Below are 27446 nucleotides of genomic sequence, written 5' to 3' on the forward strand. Positions count from 1 at the left end.
TGGAAAAACCACAAAACAATCTGGCATTGAAAACCACTAAAAAGACAAAAGGACAACTTACAATGGGAGAAAATTGTTTCTGACCATGCAACTAAAAAGGGATTAATCTCTAAAATATACAAACACCTTATACAATTCAACCACAAAAAAGCCAACAACCCAATGGAATAGGGGGCAAAAGACCTGCATAGACATTCCACGAAAGAATATATATACTGATAGTCAGAAAGCACATAAAAAATTCTAAATATCATTGTTTCTTAGGGAAATGAAAATACAAACTACTATGAGGTACCTTTCTCACCTGTCAGAATGGCCATCCTTAACAAGTCCACACATAAAAAAAAATGCTGGAGTGGGTGTGGAGAAAAGGAAACTCTCCTACACTGATGAAAGGAATGTCAATTGTTACAACCATTAAGGAAACCACCATGGAAATACTTCAGAAAAGTAAATATAGAACTAATACCTGACCGACCCAGAAATCCCACTCTTGGGCATACCGCTGAAAACAAACTTCCCTTGAAAAAGACACATGCACATGTATGTTCATTGCATCACTGTCCACAAGAGCCAAGACAGGGAAATAACCTAAATGTCCATTGAGAAGATTGGATTAAGATGTGGTGTGCGTGTTCCATATATACACACATATACACAATGGAACCCCGACTCAGCCATAAAAAAGAACAAAGTAATGCCATTTGCAGCAACATGGCTGGAATTAGAGAAGATCATGCTAAGTGAAGTTACTCAGAAAGAGGAAGGCGAATACAATACGATATCACATATGTTTGGACTGTAACAAATGGCACAAGTGGAACTTTCCACCGGAACGAAACTCATAAACGTGGGCAACAGTGTCTGGATTGCCAAAGGGGAGGGGGCAGGATTGTGATGGACTGGAAATCGGGAGTTAGAAAAGGTGCAAAGTATTGCATGTGGAGTGGGTATGCAATGAGATCATGCTGTAAATCAATGGAAACTACATCTAGTCACTTTTGATGGAGCACAAAGGAGGGTTATGTGAAAAAAAAAAAAGGATACATACGTGTATGGGTGTGGGTCTTGGGTGGTTGGGGTGGTGTGTGCCTGGGTCACTTTGCTCGACAGTAGAAACTTGACAGAACATGGGAAACAAGCTATGATAGAAAAAATAAACATCATTTTAGAAAAAGAAACACAGCCCTTAATTGTTTCATAAATGAAGAAATTGCAACTATGAACATGAACATATAAATTTATCTTTGAAATAAAGGAATTGCAGGAAATTGTTGACATTTGCAAGCATAAATGTTCATCTTCACTATCCTGCAGAATCTCTAGACCGTTGTTAGGTCAAAATTAGGATGGTGTTCAAATAATGAAGAGGATGGAGGTGTTGGCCTTGAGAGAGAGGCAGCAGAGGTATCAGTGGCCATTGGCAGTGGGAACCACGGATGGTTGGCTGGTTGAGGGTTAGACAAAGGGCCCTCTCTTGATGGTATATTCAGATATCTGGTTGGAAAAGGGGACGGCTTCACCGTCATTCCAAAATAACCACTCGGGAAGGGAGAAATAAGGTGGTACTGAGACATGGAAGTGGTAGTTGTAATGAAATTCACAAGGTGGCCACTTGCTGGAGAGTAGCTTCTTTTGTGAGTGCGTATGAAACGTGGTCAACTGATTTAAAGTAGCATGTTGAGCCACGACAGTTTGTCCTGTGGTCTGCTGATGCTGATGATGTAGAAGAAACGTCACTTCTCATGGGGGTAGTTGTATTAGAAATTCTCTGGCTGGTAGAAGGCCTTCTTACTAAAGGCACATGTAAATTTGTGGAGGTTGAAAATGCATTTTCTCCACGAGTTTCTGCTTCAAAATCAGAATTATGATTATCCACCTTATGCCCTGTTCTAGAGTGCTTCTTGCTGCAACCTTGAAGTAGAGAAGCCAATACTGGAGAAGCATTTTTATACGTGACTCTTCTTTTCCTCCTTACCAACAGTTGAGGACAGCCTCATTTAAAGTTTGGATTATGGTAGAACTGCAGCTAAAACCAAGGAGAAATTTATTTAATGGTATTTGAAACAAGGACACGAGGAGACAGAAGCCATAATATCTGACTCTTTGCATCATATGGAGTTAATATCATGAGACAATACACGTCCACTGCTAATATTTTCAAAAATGTTCTTAGTGGTCACAGCCAACTATTGCCCTCAAGGAAAAATGTCTGGTATATTTACAGTAATAGTATTAGGCTCTGTGGCCTGCATTTTTTGAGGTTCATTGACAAGCCTCAAGGAGGCTAGGACAATGATTTATCATCCCAAATATTTTATGACCAAGCCATCCTCAATTTAAAAATGTTGAGCATGGATGTTCCTGTCGTGGCACAGTGGTTAACGCATCCGCCTTGGAACCATGGGTTTGCGGGTTTGATTCCTGGCCTTGCTCAGTGGGTTAAGGATCTGGTGTTGCCATGAGCTATGGTGTACTTTGTAGATGTGGCTTGGATCCCACATTGCTGTGGCTCTGGCGTAGGACGGGGGCTATAGCTCCAATTCAACCCCTAGCCTGGGAACCACCATATGCCATGGGAGTGGCTCAGGAAATGGCAAAAAGACAAAAAATAATCATCATAATAAAAATGGAACAGTACTTCATCCCACTTTCAAGGTCTACTTTGACCCTATATGGATGGACATATTTGCACATGTCCAAAGAGAATTTTATACACTCCCTCTATAAGTAGTAACTGGAAATTTCTTAATGCCTTGTTCCGAGCAGAGACTTCATTTTCTTCTGCCAGAAAGTCAGCTAGTGAGGCAGATCTTTGAAAATTCCTTTGCAACTTATTAAATGCATAAAGGTTAAGCTGTCAAACTAAGCTTTTCATACTCTCAGTTTCAAATATTCTGAACGGACCCTTTCTCTCCAGAACTTCTTTCTTGACGCGTTCTTCATTAATCACTATCAAGGTTCCATTTGCTTCCCACCAAGTGGACTTAAAGTGATCACTTTCAGCAGTTTTCCAAAGTTTTCTGGGAAAGGGCAGAGGAAGAAAATCACCGTCTTCATCTGGTTCAGAGGCACACAATGTGCGACATGGCTTTTTTTATCAGGGAGCCTTCAGACAAAGCCCGAAAAGCTGTTTCTTCAATCTGAGACCTCAAGTCCAAGTCCCCAGTGATTGAGTTATCACACCATGAAGGTGTAATGGAGGATTCTGAACCAGTTGGTGCATCTTAAGGAGACACAGGTTGAATTTCTGAAGGAGCTTGTGCCATCTCAGATTAGTTTCTCTGCAGCTACTTTTCTCAACAGCATGCTTTTTGAACTCTGCACTTTTAAATGCTGCTTTGGTAAGCTTACAGAGATAAAATCACCCATGCATCACAATGGTTGCTAAGCTAAGTAGCTGTCAGATGACAGGTCTCCTAGCAATCGGAGCCTAACCTTCAGTCAGTGCTTACTTTCCTATGAAATTGGTCCAGTTAACATAAAATATGAGCTCCTTACTTAAACAGTAACCCCCCCTAATAAAAGTGAGGTCAGCAAAATCCCATTCCAATGGAATCTTTTTAATAAATAAGAAAACCCATCACATAAATAAATCCATTTCATCCCAGAAGTAAACATAAATTCCCTATTATAAACATACACATTTGGTGCCTGTTATTAAGGCCTGGAAAATGGGACCAAAAAAACCAGTAAAGTGAAACATATGGTATGTATCACTTCCCAGTTTATAACTAGAATCTATGCCACATCTGTATTCAGAAAAATCTTAGCCAGGATTTCCCTGGCAGCTAGCTTGTTAAGAATCTGTTGTTGTCACGACTGTGATCTGGGTTCAATCCCTGGCCTGGGAAATTCTGCATGCCCCAGGTGCAGTCCATAAAATAAAAATTAAAAAAAAGAAATAAAGGAAACAAACACACACACACAAAAACACAACCTTTATCACTAAGCAAGACACGGAAGGTCCCTGGGCACCAAGCAAAATATCTATAGCCATGGAGATATAGAAAGAGGGATAAATGCTGTGGTTAGGAGAGGAAATTTTGGGAAGCACCATCCAAAGGGATATGAGATTTCCTTGTGGATTGAGGCCAATATTTCACAACTGGAGAAGTGATGGGTGTACAACATTCTGAAGATAATATATGCCATTGCATTGAATACGTTAAAATTCATACACAATGTTTTCACATTGTTAAAAACTGACAGTGATTTATTATCACTGATTTTAGCACATAGAGTTTTCTGTGTATCCTACGTAAGTAGTCTGTTTGTTAAACAATATTCCTAATATTTTCTCATTAGGATGGCTGAGAGAGGAATTCACAAGGCCAATTGGTATTCACTAGGGCATCAGAAAGTGAGGGGCTGAGCTCTAGATGGCATCAGCCTTGACTGCAAGGAGGTGTTAAGCTTACAAAGCACCTGTGGTGGGAATCCGTGGATGAAGTCCATGCTGGGAATCTGTTGCAGGGACAATGAAGAAGGAGGGGAAGGTCAAGGGAGGTGTAACGGCTTGAGTCCCATGATATAGAGCAGTTACTCCCTGTAAGAGGTTAAGCTCTGCAGGCAGTTGTTTCCCACAGGTCATTGTTTCTTGCTGCCCAACTTGAGCATCCACATACTGGGGGGGGGGTGTCCACAGCAAGTCTCTCAGGTGAACAGCAGTGGTTGGGGTGTATGGGGGTCTGTCTCCATCCTCCTGGAAACCTGTCATTCAAGCCTTCCATTATATGGGATAGGGGTGACCATCTACTCTTCTCTATCTGCTTCCTGCTGGCCTGGGGTGACAAGTACTGGGTGGATGGACATGGTACAAGCTACCATAGAGGTTGGGAAGTAAAGAAAAATGAGTTTAAATAGGAGTTTAGGATGTAGGTTGATACCAGTATTGTTGAAGGAGGGCTTCCGTTTTATCTGAGGAGGTTTTAACACTTGGTGTGGTATTAACCCATAAATCACAGGAGCTATTGGTCATAACGCATGTTGTCTCCTTTCTGTTGCTGTATGAGGAGACCTTGAAAATGTAAGGTTGCCGCTGCCAGCTGATGCTGCTTTGAGAAGTGTCGGTGGCATCATGTCTGACAGGGCACATAAACCCTAAGATCTTAGCCAGGCAAGGCTTGCCTAAAATTACTCCTGAAATATTTCCTCGTCTTCCTTGGATGTCTGGCCCACAGCTACTCCATTCTGCCTTTTCTCCCTACTGGCCCATGCAGATGCCATGGTTAATGATCTCTGTATTTCTAGATGAGAGAAGAGGCAAGAATTTGGGGCCATAGAAATGCTCACCTGAAATCGAACTGTCTGAAGACGTGTGCCTCTCTTCTGGTCTTCTCCCTGAGCTCTGCTCAGCAGGTGCTGCAGGGAAACAGCTGCTGTGGCTCAAGTTTTACTCCATGGAATGCCTGAAGGCAGGTGTTATACTTGAGGTCACAGTTGGCCATAAGCCCCCATGGTCAAACATTTGCCCATAGTTTTGAGAGGCATTTCATGACCATTTCATCCCACGGTGCTAGGAATGAACATCCCTCATTCTGGCCAAGAGTTCACAGATAGGCCACTCAATGTGCTAATACTGGACAAGGCCATGTTAGGAGTAGCCAAAGGTCTCTGGACCACCTGTCTTGCTAGTCTATTACGGTCCAGGAAAATATTCCTTCTTGTTGCACTTTCCCATACTTAGAGGTCACCGATCTCACATGGAACGGTCTATCATTTTCAGGGATTCAGGCACACATTGGAAATGCAGGAAATAGCAATTTTCTGAAAACAGTGAATAAAAATAACACAGAGACACTCATGCTGAGAGAAGGAATTCACAAAGAGAAAGACAAATACCATATGATATCACTGATATCTGCAAGCTACTATACAGCGGAAATGAAGCTTTCCACAGAAAAGAAAAACATGGACTTTGAGAATGGATGTATGATTCAAGGGGGTGCAGGAGGCAGAAGGGAGGGAGTGGGAGTGAGTGGGAGCTTGGGGTTAATTGATGTAGACTATTGCCTTTGGAATGGATGAGCAGTGAGATCCTGCAGTGTAGCACTGGGAACTATGTCTATTTGCTTACGATGGAGCATGACAATGTGAGAAAATAGGGTACACCTGTGTGTATAACTGGCTCACAATGCTGTATAATAGAAAATATAATGATGTATTGGGGAAATAAAATAAACATAAAACCTCTTTGGATAAGGAGTCAAAAAATAATATAAGATATTTGTGGTCCATTAAAATATTATATAGAAAGAAGAATTGGTAATGTCATAAGTAAAAATTGAAAAGCTTCACCCAGAACAGACCAGTATTACCCTGTTGAGGTGGATTGGTCTGTCTCTTACCTTTAAAGGAAGTTTTATACTGGTTTGCCCAGTGTTCTTACCCTGTTTTTCCCTAGATGGTTTAAGTGTTCCCAATACAAGGAATCTTAATATTTAGATTAGTATAGATTTAATAATATAATTAATAAATTAAATTAGAAGTTATGTCAATTGGCTAAAGTTTCAATTCTTATTTATTGAGCTTTATTAGCATAGATGAAATCATATTTCTGCCCTTGTGAGGGCAGGTATTATATTGCCAGGTGAGGTGATCTCAACAAGGATCATAAATAATAAGAGCCTTGGAGGGGAGAAACCCATCAATTTAAATCAGTAGGAAAACAAACAACAACATGGGTCAGGTGTGGCAATCTTGGGATAGTGGTATACTTCTGATGGTGTTTTCATTTTGTCCAGCCCTGGGTGTTTTGTTATTAGGGCCTTGTTATAAGGTGACTTTGAAGTCAGTAGTTCTCTCTGTAGACCAATGCAATGTAGAGGCCCTTCCTACGTGAGAAATACCAATTTCAGAGTTATTTTATTCACATTATTAGAGCATATATGGCTTAAGAATTCCTGATAAGGGAACTTTCATCTAGCCTGGAGACAACCCTTTAAATGATACTTTTCCAGAGTGTCTAGCCCCCTGGTTATCATGGGGCATCTGATATTCTCCCAGAGGCAGATTACTGCAATCAGTTTCCCAAGCTTAGAATATTTTCTGATTAATCCAGCTAAACTTTGAAATATTGTCACATAGCATCAAAGAACTCTTTGGGAAGTTAGTTTTAGAAAGTGAACCCTAACCTCGAAACACAGAACTAGAATATGAATCACAAGGTTTTGCTCTAAACGGATCTTCATTTTTCAGCAAATATGGTCGCTTTAGAATTGTAGAAGTTATACCCCAAAATGGGAAACACATTTCCTAAGTATTTCTTCTTCATTATTGGGTTTGCCTAGGAGCCAGGAAGAACCAAGTCACCTCTTGTAGTTCCCATAATCCTGGCTCTTTAATTCATAGGTATTGTTTACCTTTTTTTAATCTTTTTGCCTTTTCTAGAGCTGTTCCCATGGCATATGGTGGTTCTCAGGCCAGGGGTCTAATTGGAGCTATAGCCACCAGCCTATGCCAGAGCCACAGCAATATGGGGTCCGAGCCGCATCTGCAACCTACACCATACCTCAAAGCAATGCCGGATTCTCAACCCACTGAGCAAGGCCAGGGACTGAATGTGCAACCTCATCGTTCCTAGTCAGATTCATTAACCACTGCTCCACAATGGGAACTCCTATTGTTTACCTATATTAACTTCCCTGCTTTAAGGGCAGACTGTTAGCATGCACACAAGGGCATCAGGATGGCAAGTCTGACCATGAGGGGTTAATTTTTGAGCCATAATCCTATTGATTTTGTTCATACATTTCATTGCACAAATTGTCCCCTGTAAGTTACACTTCATAAGTTTGCAAAAAAATAACATATATATTTATATATATAAACACAAACACACACAGAAGAAAAATTTAAAACACCTGATCAAATAGAGTCATACTTTATTGTTTAACATTACTTATTCATTCAACAAAAGTAACAAAGGATTTCAAAAGCAAATGCAAATTAAAGACCAGCAAATTCATGTAACCTGTTATCAAAAGCTAAGGTTAAGAAAGTTAGTAAAACCTTCTTTTAACAGAGAGACAGAAACTAAATTCAAGTTTTGCACTAGCTTACCTTTAAAATTAGTTTACTTCATTAACGTGAATTCCCAATGCAGTCAGTTCTGACCAAGCACAAAAGTCCTTTCTCACTGTCCACTTCCCATAAAACTACCATCACTTTCTGCATCCATATTATTCTGTCTGCTACCGTTCCATTCAAAATACTAAGCTATAAGACACTTACTTTCTGTTCCCCTGGTAAAATGCAATTCCATTCCTCCTCCCTTCTTTACTGAAAAACCCATCAAACTTTTCTGGATGGACTTTTTATCATTTCTAAAAGCACATGTTTCCTGGTACAGAAGGAATATCTCAGCACAGCACCAAAATACCAATCATAGTCTTAAGTGATGTTGTAGTCTCTTCTTCGTAACTGAAGTCTCAGTATCTGATTTGACTTTTATCAAACCTAGGTACAATATGTTATTATACTTATGTTGATGACTCTGAAGACCTGTGCACATAAGTTAAATCAACAAATTTTAACTTTAACATCAAATGTTAATTCAATACTGAATATTTTCCTGTTCATGCGAATCCAAAATTAACTTACCTTATGTATTTTGAGAATTACAGATTTTTGATGAAGTAATTTTGGCAAAGTGGTACATGCACAACACACACAAAATACACAAAACAGGAACCTCAGATTTCCCATTCCAAAGCTTCAGCCATGAAGAACCCACAACTGTGGATTCAAATTGCAATGAGAGACAGTGGATTCAAATTGGGATTCTGACAGATGGAACAAAACAAGATCACTTGTGTAGATGTTTAAACCCCTTACATAGTCTTTAATTGATGATGGTAATGATAATTTTAATAGTTCTTCCCCCAAAATAAATTTTTCTATGGTACATAATTTTGACCCAGTTACGCATACATGTACAAATTCTATTTTCACATATTGTCATGCTCCATCACAAATGACTAGACATAGGTGCCAGTGCTGCAGAGCAGGATCTCTTTACTCATCAATTCCAGAGGCAAAGTTTATATTTATTAACCCCAAGCTCCCAACCTACCCAATCCCTCCCCCATGGCAATAACAAAACTATTCTGCAAGTTCGTGAAGTACATTTGTGCCTTATATTAGGTTCCAGATATAAATGATATCACACGGTATCTGTCTTTCTCTTTCTGACTTACTTCACTCTGCATGAGAGTCTCTAGTTCCATCCATGTTGCCACAAATGGCATTATTTTGTTCTTTTTTATGACTGAGTAGTGTTCCATTTTGTATATCTACCATATCTTCCTAAGCAAGTCATCTGTCAATGGACATTTGGGTTGTTTCCATGCCTTGGCTATTGTGAATAGAGATGCAATGTACATTTGAGTGCCTGTGTTTTTTAAGTAGAGTTTTGTCTGGATGTATGTGCAAACATGGGATTGCTGGGTCATATGGTAGTTCTATGTAAGACTTCTAAGATACCTCCATACTGTTCTCCATAGTGGTTTTACCAGTTCACATTCCCACCAACAGTGCAGGAGGGTTCCCTTTTCCCCATGCCCCATCCAGCATTTGTTATTTGTGGATGTATTAGTGACAGCCATTCAGACCGGTGAGAGGTGGTGTCTCATGGGAGTTCTCATTTTCATGTCTCTAATAATCAGTGATGTTGAGCATTTTTTCATGTGCTTGTTGGCCATTTGTACATCTTCCTTGGGAAAATGTCTGTTCAGGTCTTTTGCCAATTTTTCCATTGAGTTGTTGTTTTTGCTGTTTAGTGGTGTACGTTGCTTGTATATTCTAGACATTAAGACTCATCGGTGGCATCATTTGTGTCTATTTTCTCCCATTCCGCAAGTTGTCTTTTCGTTTTCTTTTTGGATTCCTTTTCTGTGCCAAACTTGTAAGTTTGATTAGGTCCTATTGACTTATTTCTGCTCTTAATTCCATTGCTTTGGGACACTGACCTGAGAACATATCCATGAGGTTGATGTCAGAGAGCATTTGCCTATGTTCTCTTCCAGGATTTTGATGGTTGATTTTCTTATATTTAAGTCTTTACGCCTTTTTTCAGCTTATTTTCTTATGTAGTGTGAGGGCATGTTCTAGTTTCATTGATTTACATGCAGCTGTTCAGGCTTCCCAGCAATGCTTGCTGAAAAGACTGTATTTTTCCCATTTTATGTTCTCGCATCCTTCGTCAAATATTAGTTGGACCATAGGTGTCTGGGTTAATTTCTTGGTTCTCTAGTCTGTTGCATTGGTCTATATGTCTGTTTTGGTACCAGGACCACACTGTCTTGATGACTGAGGCTTTGTAATATTGCATGAATTCTGGGAAAGTTATGCCTCCCGCTTGGTTTTTGTTCTTCAGAACTGCTTTGGCAATTCTGGGCTTTCTGTGGTTCCATACAAAGTTTTGGATTGTTTGTTCTCGTTCTGTGAAAATGTCATAGGTCATTTGATAGGGATTGTATTGAATCTGAAGATTGCTTTGGGTGGTAGTGTATCCATTTGTACAAAATTAATTTCTCCAACCCAGGATCACGGAATGTCTTTCCATTTCTTTACATCTCTTTTAGTTTCCTTGTTTAATGTTTTATAGTTCTCAGCATATAAGTGCTTTACATCCTTGTTCAGGTGTATTCCCAGGTATTTGGTTTCTTGGAGTGCAATTATAAAAAGTATTGTGTTTTTGTATTCCTCTTCTAAAGTTTCATTATTAGTATACAGAAATGTGACTGATTTCTGAATATGGATCATATATCCTGCTACTTTGCTGACTTTGTTGATCAGTTCAAAGTAGTTTTTGTGTTGTCTTTTGGGTTTTCTACGCATAGTATCATGACATCTGCATCCAGTGACAGTTTTATCGCTTCTCTTCCTACTTGGATGCCTTTCATTTCTTTGATTTGTCTGATTGATGTGGCTAGCCCTTCCAGTAAAATGTTGAATAACAGTGGTGATAGTGGACATCCTTGTCTTGTTCTAGATTTTGGTGGAAAAGTTTTCAGCTTTTCTGCATTGAGTATTATATATGGGCCGTGGGTTTGTCATAAATGGCTTTAATTATGTTAAGGAGTGTTCCCTCTATACCTACTTAGGTAAGAGTTTTTATCATGAAGGGCTGTTGGACTTTGTCAAATGCTTTTTCTGCATCTATTGAGATGATCATGTTGTTTTTGACTTTTCTTTTGTTAATGTGGTGTATGGCTGATTGATTTGACACTGATTGATATGTTGAACCATCCCTGTGCACCTGGGGTGAATCGCACCTGGTCATGGTGTGTGACCTTTCTGATATGTTTTGTGCATTTGGATGGTTAAACTTTTGTTGAGAATTTTTTGCATCTACATTCATCAAATTTATAGGCCTGTAGTTTTCTTTTTTGGTGGTATTTTTGTCTGTCTTGGTAATTAAGCTGCTGTTGGCATCATAGAATGTCTTTGGAAGTGTTCCTTCTTCTTCAATTTTTGAAAAATTTTAAGGAGGATGTGTATAATTTCCTCTTTGTGTGTTTGGTGTAATTTTCCTGGGAAGCCATCTGGTCCGGGATTTCTTTTGTAGGTAGTGTTTTTATAACATGTTCAATTTTGTCTCTAGTGATTGCTCTGTTCAGTTGATCTATTTCTTTTCAGTTCACTTTTGGCAGGATGTAAGACTCTAGAAAGTTGTCTTCCAGTTTGTCAAATTTGTCGACAGACAATTGCTCATAATATTCTCTCATTTTTTGTATTTCTTTACTATACATTGGACTTACCTTTTCCATTTCTGATTTCGTTTATTTGGGTTATTTCTCTCATCTTTTTGGTGAGACTAGCCAGAGGTTTGCCTATATGTTGACCTTTTCAAAGAACCAGCATTTTATTTGATTGATTGTGTCTATCATTTTTGAAACTCTATTTAATTGATTTCCTCTTTGGCTTTTATTATTTCCTTTCTTCAGTCAAATTTAGGTTTTGCGGTTCTTTCATCTTTTTCATTTTATTTATATTTCCTTTTATTTTATTTTATTTTCCCACTGTACAGCAAGGGGGTCAGGTTATCCTTTCATATATACATTACAATTACATTTTTCCCCCACCCTTTCTTCTGTTGCAACATGAGTATCTAGACATAGTTCTCAATGCTATTCAGCAGGATCTCCTTGTAAATCTATTCTAGGTTGTGTCTGATAAGCCCAAGCTCCCGATCCCTCCCACTCCCTCCCCCTCCCATCAGGCAGCCACAAGTCTCTTCTCAAAGTCCATGATTTTCTTTTCTGAGGAGATATTCATTTGTGCTGGGTATTAGATTCCAGTTATAAGTGATATCATATGGTATTTGTCTTTGTCTTTCTGGCTCATTTCACTCAGGATGAGATTCTCTAGCTCCATCCATGTTGCTTCAACTGGCATTGTGTCATTCTTTTTTATGGCTGAGTAGTATTCCATTGTGTATATATACACCACATCTTCGGAATCCAATCATCTGTCGATGGACATTTAGGTTGTTTCCATGTCCTGGCTATTGTGAATAGTGCTGCAATGAACATGCGGGTGCATGTGTCTCTTTTAAGTAGAGTTTTGTCCGGATAGATGCCCAAGAGTGGGATTGTGGTGTCATATGGAAGTTCTATGTATAGATTACTAAGGTATCTCCAAACTGTTCTCCATAGTGGCTGTACCAGTTTACATTCCCACCAACAGTGCAGGAGGGTTCCCTTTTCTGCACAGCCCCTCCAGCACTTGTTATTTGTGGATTTATTAATGATGGCCATTCTGACTGGTGTGAGGTGGTATCTCATGGTAGTTTTGATTTGCATTTCTCTTATAATCAATGATGTTAAGCCTTTTTTCATGTGTTTGCTGGCCATATATATATCTTCCTTGGAGAAATGTCTATTCAGGTCTTTTGCCCATTTTTCCATTGATTGATTGGGTTTTTTTACTGTTGAGATGTATAAGTTCTAGAGATTATACCCTTGTCCGTTGCATCATTTGAAACTATTTTCTCCCATTCTGTAAGTTGTCTTTTTGTTTTCTTTTGGGTTTCCTTTGCTGTGGAAAAGCATTTCAGTTTGATGAGGTCCCATGGGTTTATCTTTGCTCTAATTTCTATTGCTTTGGGAGACTGACCTGAGAAAATACTCATGAGGTTGATGTCAGAGAATGTTTTGTCTATGTTTTCTTCTAGGAGTTTGATGGTGTCCTGTTGTATATTTAAGTGTTTCAGCCATTTGGAGTTTCTTTTTTGTATGGTGTGAGGGTGTGTTCTAGTTTCATTGCTTTGCATGCAGCTGTCCAGGTTTCCCAGCAATGCTTGCTGAATAGACTTTCTTTTTCCCATTTTATGTTCTTGCTTCCCTTGTCCAAGATTAATTGACCATAGGTGTCAGGGTTTATTTCCGGGTTCTCTCTTCTGTTCCATTGGTCTGACTGTCTGTTTTGATACTAGTACCACACTGATTTGATGACTGTGGCTTTGTAGTATTTCTTGAAGTCTGGGAGAGTTATGCCTCCTGCTTGGTTTTTGTTTCTCAGGATTGCTTTGGCGATTCTGGGTCTTTTGTGGTTCCATATAAACGTTTGGATTGTTAGTTCTAGTTCTGTGAAAAATGTCCTGGGGAATTTGATAGGGATTGCCTTGAATCTGTAGATTGCTTTGGGTAGTATGGCCATTTTTACAATATGGATTTTCCCAATCCAGGAACATGGAATATCTTTCCATTTCTTTACATCTTCTTTGATTTCTTTGATTAAAATTTTATAGTTCTCGGCATATAGGTCCTTTACCTCCTTGATAGGGTGTATTCCGAGGTATTTGATTTTGTGAGGTACAATTTTAAAAGGTATCGTATTTTTTGTATTCCTTTTCTAATGTTTCATTGCTGGGGTATACAGAAATGCAACTGACTTCTGAATGTTCATCTTATATCCTGCTCTTTTGCAGAATGTATTAATCAGTTCAAGGAGTTTATGGGTTGAGTGCTTAGGGTTTTCTAGGTATAGTATCATGTCATCTGCATACAGTGACAGTTTGATCTCTTCTCTTCCTATATGGATGCCTTTGATTTCTTTTATTTGTCTAATTGCTGTGGCTAGGACTTCCAAAACGATGCTGAAGAGCAGTGGTGAGAGGGGGCATCCCTGTCTTGTTCCAGATTTGAGTGAGAAGGCTTTCAGTTTTTCCCCATTGAGGATTATATTTGCTGTGGGTTTCTCATAAATGGCTTTGATTATATTCAGGAATGTTCCCTGTATACCACTTTTGCGAGGTTCTTGATCATGAATGGATGTTGAACTTTATCAAATGTTATCATATGAATGTTGATTCATATGATTTTTGACTTTTTTTTTGTTAATGTGGTGTATGATGCTGATTGATTTGCATATGTTGAACCATCCTTGTGAACCTGGGATGAACCCAACCTGGTCATGGTTTATAATTTTTTTGGTATGTTGTTGGATTCGGTTGGCTAAGATTTGTTGAGGATTTGCATCTATATTCATCAATGATATTGGGCGATAGTTTTCTTTTTTGGTGGTATCCCTGTCTGGTTTTGGAATGAGGGTGATGTGGCCTCATAGAATGTCTATGGGAGTATTCCTTCTTCTTCAACATTTTGAAAGAGTTTAAGGAGGATGGGCACCAATTCCTCTTTATATGTTTGATAAAATTCACCTGTGAAGCCATCTGGTCCTGGACTTTTATTTGTAGGGAGTGATTTCATGACCTCTTCAATTTCATTTCTAGTGATTGGTCTGTTCAGTTGGTCTGTTTCTACTTGATTCAGTTTTGGCAGGCTGTAAGATTCTAGAAAATTGTCCATTTCTTCCAGATTGTCATACTTGTTGCCGTATAGTTGTTCATAGTATTCTCTTATGGTTTTTTGTATTTCTGCTGTATCCGTTGTGATTTCTCCTTTTTCATTTATGATTTTGGTTATTTGGGTTCTTTCTCTCCTCTTTTTAGGGAGTCTGGCCAGGGGTTTGTCAATTTTGTTCACCTTTTCAAAGAACCAGCTCTTGGTTTTATTAATTTTCTCTATTGATTTTTGTGTCTCTATTTCATTGATTTCTTCTTTGATCTTTATAATTTCCTTCCTTCTGCTGACTTGAGGACATTTTTGTTCTTCTTTTTCTAATTCATTTAGGTGGAGGGTTAAGTTGTCAATTTGGGATCTGTCTTCTTTTTTGAAAAAGGCCTGTATTGCTATAAATTTCCCTCTGAGCACTGCTTTCGCAGCATCCCATAGATTTTGAGAGGTTTTGTCTTCATTATCATTTGTTTCAAGGTAGTTTTTAATTTCCTTCTTGATGTCCTCATTGACCCATTGGTGTTTTAGTAGCATGTTGTTTAGTCTCCATGGAGTAGGTTTTTTCTCTTTGCTTTTCTCATGGTTGATTTCTAATTTCATGGCATTGTGGTCAGAGAAGATACTTGAGATAATTTCTACGCTCCTAAATTTATTGAGATTCGCTTTGTGTCCCAATATGTGGTGGATTCTTGAGAGTGTTCCATGAGCATTTGAGAAGAATGTGTATTCTGCTTTTTTTTCGATGTAGTGTCCTGAAGATATCAATGAAGTCTACCTTTTCTCTTGTTTCCTTTAGGATCTCTGTTGCTTTATTGGTTTTCTGTCTAGAGGATCTGTCCATTGATGTGAGGGGGGTATTAATGTCTCCTACTATGATTGTATTCTCATCAATATCTCCCTTTATGTCTGTTAATATTTACTGTATGTATCTGGGTGCTCCTATATTTGGGGCATATATGTTGATGATAGTAACATCCTCTCCTTGGATGGATCCCTTAATCATTAAATAGTGTCCTTCTTTGTCTTTCTTTATGTCTTTTGTTTTAAAGTCTATTTGGTCTGATATGAGTGTTGCAACTCCTGCTTTTCTGTCTTGTTTATTGGAGTGAAATATTTTTCCCCACCCTTTCACTTTCAATCTATATGTATCTTTTGTCCTAAGGTGAGTTTCTTGTAGGCAGCATATTGAAGGTTTTTGCCTTTTTATCCACTCAGCCACTCTGTGTCTTTTGATTGGGGCATTCAGTCCATTGACATTTAAGGTGATAATTGATAGATGATTATTTATTGCCAATTGAACCTCGTGTTCCAGTTGATTCTATGGTTCTCCATTCTTCCATTCTTCCTTTCTTTTTTTTGTTTTTTTTGTTTTTTTTTTTTTTTTGGTTGGATGGTCTCTTGTTGTTATCTTATCTGCTTGAGTGTATTTTTTTTCATGTTTTGCAAATGCAATATTTGCTTTTGGCTTGTGGTTGCCCTGTTTTTTAAGTATGCTAAACCCTTCCCATAATTGTGTGTTTTAGCCTGATGGTCCTGTTAGTTCAAACACTTCATTACTCTATTAAAATTAAGAAGAGAAACATACAAACAAACAATAAGGGTTATTTATTTCCTAACATCCCTTGCCCACATTTTATGGTTTTGACGACCCTTTTTTATTTTTTTCTTTTTAATTTTATTTTGTTTGAAGCATGTTCATGATTAAATCTGTATGCTGGCTTATTTGAGTGACTGCTCTCTGATTGCGGTTTCCTCAGTCCTAGTTCTTCCTCTTCTTCTTCTTCTTCTTTTTTTTTCTTTTCTTTTCTTTTTTCTTCCCTTTCCTTCCTTTCTTTTTGGTTTAGGGAAGCCCTTTCAATATTTCCTTTCACCTGGGTTTTATGTTGCTGTATTCTTTACGTTTTTGTTTGCTGGAAAAAAATTGAATTTCCCCTTCTATTTTAAATGATATTCTTGCTGGATAGAGTATTCTAGGTTGCATATTTTTTCCTTTGAGCACTTTAAATATCTCTTGCCATTCCCTCCTGGCCTGTAGTGTTTCTGTAGAGAAATCAGCTGATATTCTTATGGGGGTTCCCTTGTAGGTAACATTCTGTTTTTCTCTTGCTGCCTTTAGGAGCCTCTCTTTATCACTAACTTTTGCCATTTTTATTATGATGTGTCTTGGTGTGGGTCTGTTTGGGTTCAGTTTGTTTGGGGCCTCTGTGCTTCTTGTATCTTGAATCCAGTATCCTTTAGATTTGGGAAGTTTCCGGGGATAATTTCTTCAAATATATTTTCCATGCCCTTATCTTTTTCTACTCCTTCTGGAATTCCTATTATGCATAGATTGGCCCGCTTTATATTATCCCATAGATCTCTTATATTGCTTTCCAGTTTTTTAATTCGGTTTTCTGTCTGTTGAATGGATGGAGTGATTTCCATTATTCTATCTTCCATATCACTGATTCGTTCTTCTGCATTATTCATTCTGGTTTTTACTGCCCTTAGTTCAGTTTGCATCACTGCAAATGAATGTTCTAGTTTTTCTTGGCTCCTCCTTATATTTTCTAGTTCCTTTCTGATGGTGTCCGCATTACTGTTCATATCTTCTCTTAATTCCTTCAGTATTTTCACTATTTCTCTTTTGAACTCCAGGTCTGTCTGACTGCAGAGATCTGTTTCATTGCTGACTGTTTTAGGTGAGTTCTCCTGTTGGTTTGACTGGGGGTGGTTTCTCAGCTTCTTCATCTTTCTTGTTGTTTTCTTTCTCCTGAGGGAGTTGTACTCTCTGTATCGGGCAGTGTTTGCCTTGTCACTGCTGTGGAATATTTTCTGAGGGCTGGTGTTGTTGGTCAATCTTTTCTGAGGCAGTGGGGCTTTTCTGGAGTGTTAATGAGGCTAACAGTGTTTCTTTGAAGCAAAGGAGGGCTTCCTGAGGGCAGACAGGACTGGGAGATCCACACCAGGATGGTAGCAGATTTCACTTGGTCATGCAGAGCTTGCTCTGGTGTTTTTAGGCTGTGGTGTTCTGGCAGGGGGTTGGCGGTGTTGGGCAGCTGTTCCTCAGGAGTGCAGCACCTCCTGGGGGCTGGAGCAGCTATCTGGGTCACTGAGAACCTAAGAGACTCTCGCCTAGGGCAGCCCAACTCAGAAGGACAGCCTGAGAATGTAGGTGGGTCTTTTCACAATCTGGCTGAGCTTGTTGCAGCTTTTCTAGGCTGCAGGGGCTCTTCCAGGGGGTGGTGCTGAGCATCTATTCTGCAGGAGTGGGGCACCCCCTCGAGGCTTTGTCGGGTAGCAGGGCCATTGGAGACCCAAGAGGCTCCTCCCCAGGGCAGCCCGACTCAGAAAGACTGTCTGAGATCTTTTCCTGACTCGGCCAGGCTTGTTGCAGCTTTTCTGGGCTGCAGGGAGTCCTACCTGGAGCTGGCAGTCCTATGCAGCTGTTCCGCTATGTCTCAGCACCCCCTGGGGGCTTGGGCGCATAGCAGGGCCATTAGAGACCCAAGAGGTTCCTCTCAGGGGCAGCCCAACTCAGAAAAACCATCTGAGATCTTTTCCCAACTCTGCCTGGCTTGTTGCAGCTTTTCTAGGCTGCATGGGGTCCTGCCTGAAGCTGGCAGTCCTTTGCAGATGGTCCACTAGGTCTCAGCACCCCCTTGGGGCTTGGGCGGGTAGCAGTGCCATTGGAGACCCAAGAGGCTCCTCCCCAGGGTAGCCTGACTCAGGAAAACCATCTGAGAATTAGGCAGATCTATTCACAGCCTGGCTAGGCTTGTTCTAGCTTTTCTGGGCTGCAGGCTTTTTCTCGGGGGCTGGTGGTGTTTGGTGCTTCTCTGTGGAAGTGTAGCCCCTCCAAAGGGCAAGCAGGCCTGTGCAGGGACAGCCCCTGCTGTTGTAGGCTTCAGGCAATTGTTGAGGCCAGCCCTCCTGGATGGCAGGCAGCCCCAGGTTAGGCGAGAGTGTAGGGGGTGGCGGGGGTGGTGGGGGTGGGGGGAGGGAATGCACTGGGAAGCACAGCTTTCTGCTAGCTAGCGGGCCTGTAAGATTGCTGTGGCATGGGGGGTATTCTATGGGGACCCACCCCTTCTCTCCCCTCCCTAGCAGGGGCGCAGACCAGGCTCTTCTCCCAGGTTCCCTCTGATGTGGCTTTCCACTTCCCCGTCCCTAGAGTATTGTTCCCTTCCTCTGCAACAGCTTTGTTTTCTAGTCTCCCAGGCAGTCTCTGCCCCATCAAATGGTTTCTAGACCTCCCAAGCAGTTTCCGCTCCGCCCTGCCCCCCCAGCATGGGGACTAACCTCCGGGGCTGAGGTCTCGGTGCCCAGCCCCAACCCAGGCATCTCAATTTTTGGTAACTGTGCCCATAGTTCAGATGGTCCGTTGGATTCTTGATCGGCTTTTCAATACTCCAACTTACTGCTACACTCTTCCCTGCATCTGGATATTTCTCCGGTTTCTTTGATCTTTCCCCCGGTAGGTGACTTTCCAGGGTGCGGGAAGCCTTTCTCCTCCGTAGTCCCCTTTCGGGAGGGCCAGTCCCACTCGAATTCACCTTCTCTCACTCTCCGATTTTCTCCCGCTCTGCCCAGTAATATCACGAACTTCTTGCCTTTATTGGAGTATAGGTTCCTCTGCCAGCGATTGGTTGCTGTTCTGTGCAAGTAATTTATTCTGTAGATGTGCTTCTTTTGTTGTGTTTGTGGGAGAGGGCGAGCGTGTCCCCCTACTCCTCCGCCATCTGTCCTCCCTCCTTCCCCTTCTATTTTAAATGGTATTCTTGCTGGATAGAGCATTCCACGTTGCATTTTTTTTTTCCTTTCAGTCCTTTAAATATCTCTTGCCATTCCCTCCTGGCCTGTAGAGTTTCTGTGAAGAAATCAGCTGATAGCCTTATGGGGGTTCGCTTTTAATTGACATTTTGCTTTTCTCTCTCTGCCTTTAGAATCCTCTCTTTATCTTTAATTTTTGCCATTGTTATTATATGTCTTGGTGTGGTTCTATTTGGGTTCAAGTTGTTGGGGCCTTCTGTGCTTCTTGTTCCTTGAAGTCAGAATCCTTTAGATTTAGAAAGCTTCCAGGGGTAATTTCTTGAATTATATTTTCAACCCCCTCTTGTTGTTCTTCTCTTTCTGGAATTCCTACTACGCAAAGATTGGCCCACTTTCTATTATACCGTAAGTCTCATATGGCTTTCATCTTTTTTCATTTGGTTTTCCTTCTGCTCTCCTGTTTGGCTGATTGCCATTGATCTATCTTCCACATCCCTAATTCATTCCTCAGCGTTATTCATTCTGGTCCTCACTGCCCTTAGCTCCGTTTGTATCTCTGAAAATGAATTTTTTGGGTTTGCTTGGCTCCTCCTTATGTTTTCTCATAGCATTCTGAGGGCGTCTGCATTCCTGTTCATATCTTGTCTTCATTCCTTCAGTCTTTTCACTGTCTCCCTTTTGAACTCCAAGTCTGTCAGACTGCTTCAGTGTTGAAGATTTTAGGTGAATTCTGCCATTGTGTAAACTGGGAATGTTTTCTGAGCTTCCTCATCTTGCTTGTGTTTTCCATTTTCTGTGAATTTGGGGAAGCCAGAGTGTAGTTTGGCACAGTTGAGGCTGCACCGTGGTGGCGGAGCACTTCAGCAGGGCATGCATGGTGTGCTGGGTCACACTGCTGAGCCTAGGTTCTTCCCATGGCCAGGCATGGTTGGCCTTTGTGCACCATTGTGGTCATTCACTTCTTCCAGCCAGGATGTGCTTGCTGGGGTGCTCTGCAGTAGTGGGGCCCTTCCTGAGGTCAGGTGGGGCTGAATGGTATAGGATGTGGTTGAGGCACAGCCCTGCAGTTGGGCAGGGCTTTCCCTGGTGCTCAGTGGCAGCAGAGTGCATCCTGCGGGCATGCGGTGCTTTTCAGTGTGCTCAGCTTATCAGTTGCCAAGGGTGGGTGGGCTGGCCTCCTTGCTCTGTGGCACAAAGTTGCTTCCTGGGGGTGGGCAGAACCGGGCAGTTCACTCCATGGCAGAGGGCCCTGCCCGAGGGTGGATGGGCCTGTCAGGTGTGCACCATGGTGGAGGTGAACTTCCCACATGTGCCTGGGGATTGCTGGGGCATGCCATTCAGCAGAGCACTTCCCAAAGGGGGGCAGTCCTGGCCTGGTTGCCCCATGGAAGGTGGGTTCTTCCCAAAGGCTGGTGGGCCTGGCCAGGGCTTGCCACATTGGAGTTGCCCTCCCTGCACATGGGCGGGGCTTGCCCTGGTGCTCCATGGCAGTGGGGGGCTTCTTGAGTGTGGTCAGTGCTGGCCAGCTCGCTCTGCAGTGGAGAGAGCTTCCCCAGTGTGGGTGGGGCTGGCAGGTGCCCATGGAGGTGGAGGTGCATTTCCCATGGCTAGCTGGGGCTTTCTGGGGCAACCTGTAGCAGTGGAGCACTTCCCAAGGGTGGACAGGGCTGGCCGAGTTGCCCCATGGCAGCAGGGCACTTCCCAAGGGTAGGCAAGGCTGGCCAGTTTCCACTGTGGTCGTGGTGCATTTCCCAATGTGGTGAGGAGTTTCCCAGGGCATGTCAGGGCAGTGGGGCACTTCGCATGGCTGGGCATAATTCCAGACATAAGTTCTTCCAATACGTTTTCAATAATCTTTTCTTTTACTTCTCCTTCTGGAATTCCTACTATGCACAGATTGGCCCACTTTATGTTATCCCATAGGTCTCTTATATTGCTCTCAGGGTTTTTTCATTTGGTTTTCTGTCTGCTGTCCTGTTTGGGTGATTTGCTTTCTTCTATCTTCCACATCACTGATACGTTCCCCTGCATTATTCCTTCCAGCCCTTACTGCCCTTAGCTCACATTGTTGGTCCGCAAATGAACTTTCTAGATTTTCTTGGCTTCTCCTTATGTTTTCTATTTCTTTTCTGATGGAGTCTGAGTTACAGTGCTTATCTTCTCTGAATCTCTTTAGTATTGTCACTCTGTGTCGTTTGAACTCAAAGTCTGTCAGACTGTTTGAGTGTTGAAGGTTTTAGGTGAATTCTCCTGTTGCATAAACTGGGAATGTTTGCTGAGCTTCCTCTTCTTGCTTGTGTTTTCCTTTTAGTGTGAATTTGGGGAAGCCAAAGTGTAGTTTGGCACTGTCAGGGCACATGGTGGTGGTTGGGCTCTTCCTGAGGGCATGCATGGCTGTCCGGGTCCCACCGCCATGGCTAGGTGCTTCCTATGGGCAGTCAGTGTGGCTGGGTTGTGCTGCTCTGGTGGGGAGCTTCCGTAGGCTGGGTGGGGCTGGCCAGAGTGTTCTGCCTTGGCAGTTCACTTCTTGAAGCCAGGTAGGGCTTGATGGGTTGTGCCACAAGATTGGAGGGCTTCCTGAGGGCATGCAGGGCTGGCCAGTGCCTGTCATGGTGGACGTGCACTACTCCCAACAATGGTGCAATGTCTCTCCTAGTGTGGTGTACGTCCCATTGTTGGTGCCCTTCCTGCAGCCAGGGGCAGCTGCCTGTGGTTCTCTCCAGCAGTGGAGGGCTTCCCAAGGGGGGGGAGGGCTGGCCGGTGCATGCCGTGGAGGACGCTCACTCCCCATGGCCGGGAGGGTTTTGCCCTAGTGGTCAACAGCAGTAGGGGGCTTGCCGAGGGTGGCGGTGCTGTCTCTCTCACGCTGTGTCAGCAGAGCCCTTCCCAAGGGTGGGCAGGGCTGGCCTGTTCCTGCTGCTGTTGTGGTGAACTTCCTGACTTGGGGAGGAGGCTGCTGGGGTGCACCAGGGCAGTGGGGCACTTCCTGTGGGTGGAACACCAAGGAGGTGGTTGCCTTCCCATGGGTAGTGGGCCCAGTCCACTGCAGAAGGAATGTGGCTTCTCCCCGGGCATGCCCGTGGTGGAAGCGGGGGATGTGCTGGGAATGCCCTCTGTGCTCTACTAGCTGTTGTGCAAGTGAAAATGCTGTGGAGCAAGGCGTATTCTCTGGTGGCCCACACATCCTGCTCTCCCCTCCCCAACAATGGTGCAATGTCTCTCCTGCAGGCCCAGACCTTCTCCTGGGTTCCCTCTCTTGTGGCTTTCCAGTCCCCAGCCCTTAGCTCTTTGCAACCCTTCACCCCTGGGGCACCACTTCCTCATCTCTTATGCTGTCTCCACACCACCAACCCCAGCCTGCTCCCAGGGACTCACCTCCAAAGCCTAGGGCTTGGCACCCAGTCCCCACCAAAGCGTCTCAGTCTTTGGGACCTGTGCCAGCGGTTCTGATGATCTGTGTGGCTCTCACACTGCCTCTCAGTCCTCTAACCTGCTGATACACTTTTCGTGGCATCTTGGAGATCCCTTGGACTCAGCTGATCTTTCCGCAGGTTCGGTGAGTTTCCAGGGTGTGGGTTCCCTTTCTCTTTCACCATTCCCTCTCAGGAGTCCAGTCCTGATGCCCCTTCTCTCTCTCTCCTCTTTTCTGTTGCTTTATGCAGTTGTGTCAAGAGATTCTTCCCATTTTTGGAGGTTTCAGTTCTTCTGCCCGCGTTCAGTTGCTGTTCTGTGTGAGTCATTTTACATGTAGATATGTATTTTTTGTTGCATCTGTGGGAGAGGTGAACAAATCCCCCTACTCTCTCACCATCTGGGCTCTCTGAAATTGTGTCCTTCTTTATCTTTCTCTATGGCCTTTGTTTGTTTCAATGTCTATTTTTTCTACTATGCGTATCACAACTCCTGCTTTCCTGTCTTGACCATTGAAATATGATGTCCCATTCTCTCACATTCAGTCTATACGTGTTCTTTGCTCTAAAGGGAGTCTCTTGCAGACAGCAGGTTGTATGTTTTTGCTTTTTGATCCAATCTGCTGCTCTGTGTCTATTGATCAGAGTACTCAGTCCATTGACCCTTAAGGTAATTATTGAGAAACATGTATTTATTCCCATGTTAAACCTTGCTTTTCAGTTGATTCGTTGTATTACCTTGGTTTTTTTTTTTTTCTCTTTCTTTTTTTTTTTTTTTTTGATGATTTCCATTTATTTTATGCTTGGATACATTTCTTTTTAGTTTTCATGAATGTAATGTTTGGTTTGATTTGTGGTTTCCCTGTTTTTCAAGTAGGTTAACCACTTCCTACATCTGCTTGCATTAGCCTGGTAGTCATATAGGCTGCAACACGATATTTAAAATTAGGTGTCTATATTTTCATACTTCCTTACCTACACTCTATGCTTTTGAATTTCTTCTTTGAGATCTTCGAGTTTGTCCTTTTGGTGTTCCTTGTGTTTCTCATCACTTTTCGAGTAGATTTTTGTTTGTTTGTTTGTTTTGGTGATGTATGCTGGCTGATTTAAGTGACTGCTTTCCAATCTGTATATGTTCTGTCTTCTTTTTTCTCCTTCTTCTTCTTCTTCTTCTTCTTCTTCTTCTTCTTCTTCTTCTTCTTCTTCTTCTTCTTCTTTTAGCCATTTCTGTATTTTTTTAGAATGGGTTTAGTATTGGTGTACTCGTTTAGCTTTTGTTTGTTGGAGAAATTCTCTGTTTCCCTTTCCAGTTCAAATGATACTCAATAAATAAATAAAACATACGTAAATGAATAAATAAATAAATGATAGTCTTGCTGGGAAGAGTACTCTAGGCTTCAGAGTTTTTCCTTTTGGAATTTGTGTATAGCTTGCCAATTTCTTCAGGCCTGTAGTGTTTCTGTAGAGGAATTAGGTGATTTGCGGGTTCTCTTATAGTTAATGTGTTGTATTTCTCTTGCTGCCTTTAGAATCCTCTCTTTATCTTTGGCCATTTCCATTATAGTAGGTCTAGGTGTGGGCATATTTGTGTTCAGCCTGTTTTGTGCCTTCTGTGATTACTGTATTTTGATACCTGTTTCCTTTAGTTTGGGAAAATTTTGAGACATAATTTCTTCCAATATATTTCCAATCCACTTTTCTTTTTCTTCTGCCTCTTGAATTGCTATTATGCATAGATGGACCCCTGTTATGCTACCCCCTAGATCTCTTATGTTGCTTTCATGTGTTTTCATGTGGTTTTCTGCCTGCTGTCCTGATTGGGTGATTTCCATTATGCTATCTTCCATGTCACTAATTCATTCCTCTGCACTCTTCACTCTGCCCTTTAGTGCCTTTAGCCCAGTTTGGCTATCAGCAAAAGACTTTTCTAATTTTTCCCTATTTTCCCCTAAATTTCCTCATTCCTCTCGAAAGTAATCGACATGACTGTTTGTAATGTGCTCGTAAATCCCTGATATTCAGCCTTCATTCCTTCAGTATATATTCACTCTACCCCTTTTGAACTCAGGTTTTTTGGCCTACGGAGGTCTGTTGCATTGTTTCTGCTTCACATGAAATCTCCTGTACCTTACGTGGGAATTGTTCCTGGGCTTCTTCATCGTGTCTATGATTTTCTTTTTCTGTGAGTTTGGGGAAGTCAAACTCTAGTCTTGGAGGGTTACTTCTAGGTAAGAGCAACCCTTTGTATTTTGTGGGGTGTTACCATTTATTTGGGGCATGGAGGATTCCATTCTTGCTGGCTCAATCTTGGGAGTGAGCAGGCCATTATCCCGAGGGTGCAGAGTGTATTTCCAGGGAGAGGGAGGCAGTGGGTAGGGCTGGTAGTCAGTGCCTTCTTGCTGGGGTCTTAGCAGCAGCAAGTACATGCAGGGAGGTGGCACAGGCTACTCCTTGTTTCAAAGCCTTGGGAGTGATAATGAGCTTTTTGCAGAATCATGAGGTGCCCAGAGCATTTGGTAGTGGCAGTGGCAGTGGCAGTGGCATGGTTTGTGAGTTCCCAGAGAACTTGGAGCAGAAACAGGTAATGTTTGGTCACAATGACCTCTTCTGAGGTGCCCTCTGTGGTGATTAGGGCCACAAGGGGTGCCTGTTCCTGGACCCCTAGTGGTAGCAGGCCATGCACACCTCTGGTGGTTTGCCCCCCCAACTGAGGACCCTTATAAGAAGCAGCCTGTCCCTCTTAGCCCACACAGGAAGTGGTGCAACACTGCTCCTAGTTACACGGTCTTGGCAAAGGACAGTGTTCAACCTTCTGGGTGCTTCTTCCGTGCAACTGTCAGAGCATTTGGCACTGACAGTTGCAGGGCGGTTATATGGCCAGGGTGTTGACAGCAATACTGGGTGGTGCTCAGTTGTAGTGCCCGCTCTGATTTCTGACCTCTGAGGTGACTGTGGTCAGAGATTGGACCTGATCACACACCCCTACCGGTGGCAGGCCTTGACTCCCTGTGGTTTCTGAGATGACTGCTTTGGGTTGTCCCCACTGCCTGTAGATCACTCAGGAGGCACCACATCTCACTTACCCACCTGAGGCCCATAGCCCCCACCAGAAAGATCTGGACACCTATAGCCAGCACAAGAAGTGTCCAGGCTGCTGTAGCACAAGCAAGTGGCTTCTTGCCACCTGTGGCCTGCACCAGGTGCACCCTGCCCTCTGAAAGCCTGTGCACGTGTGAGCAGGGAGATTCCTTTGGCATCTGCCCCTCCTCCTTTTCCCCTCTGCAACAATGGCACCTTGCTTTTTAAGACAAAGTGGGGTCCTTTCTACTCCAAGGATGGCTCTGAGGTGACTCTTGGTATGATTGAAAATAATTCTTCTGAATGTTCTCCAGAAAGACAGTAAAAGAGAAACAGAAGAAGCTGCTAAGTCAAAGAGATTCTATATCTTTAAGGGACCTGTTCACCTGGCTGAGGTTTGGTGTTAAACACCAGCATTTGTATTTAAGCCTGTCTTTGTGTAAAAGAAGAAAGCAACCTCTACGTGTGAATCGGGACATATAAAGGGGTGGAGATAAAGGCAAAAATAACCTAGAACAGTTTGAGGATTTTAGAGAAAATCACACCCATTTTTTTTTCTACTACTTTTTTTTTGTAGATGTTTCACTGATAAAATGCCACCCTGTGGTGACCGTGATGCAATCTGATGATGTCATGTGGATATTGTTGTTGCACTTATGGTGTAAATTATGGTCATGCTTCCTGGATAAGATAAAATATGCTATCGTTTGGAGTGTGAAATGTACTTTTTAAGTAATTGTTTATCTATTTTTTTTTTTTGTCTTTTGAAGGCCACATCTGTGGCATATGGGCGATCCCAGTCAGGGTCAAAGCAGAGCTCTGTCTGCTGCCTTACACTGCCATAGCAATGCTGGGACTGAGCCACATCTTTAACTTACATCACAGCTCAGGGCAACTCTGGGGCTTCAAACCACAGAGCGAGGGCAGAGGGTGAAGCTGCTTCCTCATGGACACTAGTTAGGTGTGTTAACCTCTTTGCCATCATGGGAACTCAATGGAATTTATTGATTTATTTTTTCTTTGCAATGAAGACAATCTTGTCAACTAATATCCAATTTCCATTTGAAGTAACAGATAGACTATAATGCACCTGAGAAAACACTACGTAAATACTATGTATTTTCCCTTTCCAAATTGACTTTTATTTGCCCCTTTTTCCACACCCTCATAATTGAGACCCCCATTCAATACAACTTGGACTATTTCAGAAATCTCTTGGCAGCTATTCTCTATTTCCTTAGTTCCATTTTCCTTTTTGAAACAGTTACAGCTAGGGGACATGTCAAATGCTCCTCTCTAATTATCAAACATTTCAAATATTAAAAAACGGCAAAATAATCTGCCATTGAAAACAATTAAAACGACAAAAGGACAACCTGCAATGGGAGACAATTATTTCAGA

General features: G+C 42.1%; 1 pseudogene; it reads right to left on the reverse strand.

Moving 5' to 3' along the window:
• Nucleotides 1–1322: 1322 nt before the first annotated feature.
• LOC146394382 (heat shock transcription factor, Y-linked-like) lies at nucleotides 1323–4594 on the reverse strand (annotated as a pseudogene).
• Between the last annotated feature and the right edge of the window lie 22852 nt (nucleotides 4595–27446).

Source organism: Sus scrofa, chromosome Y, assembly GCF_054392235.1.
Source record: "Sus scrofa isolate SSC_HxYL_T2T_F1_AM1 chromosome Y, Sscrofa_HxYL_maternal_Yorkshire_Landrace_v2.0, whole genome shotgun sequence".
Lineage (NCBI taxonomy): Eukaryota > Metazoa > Chordata > Mammalia > Artiodactyla > Suidae > Sus > Sus scrofa.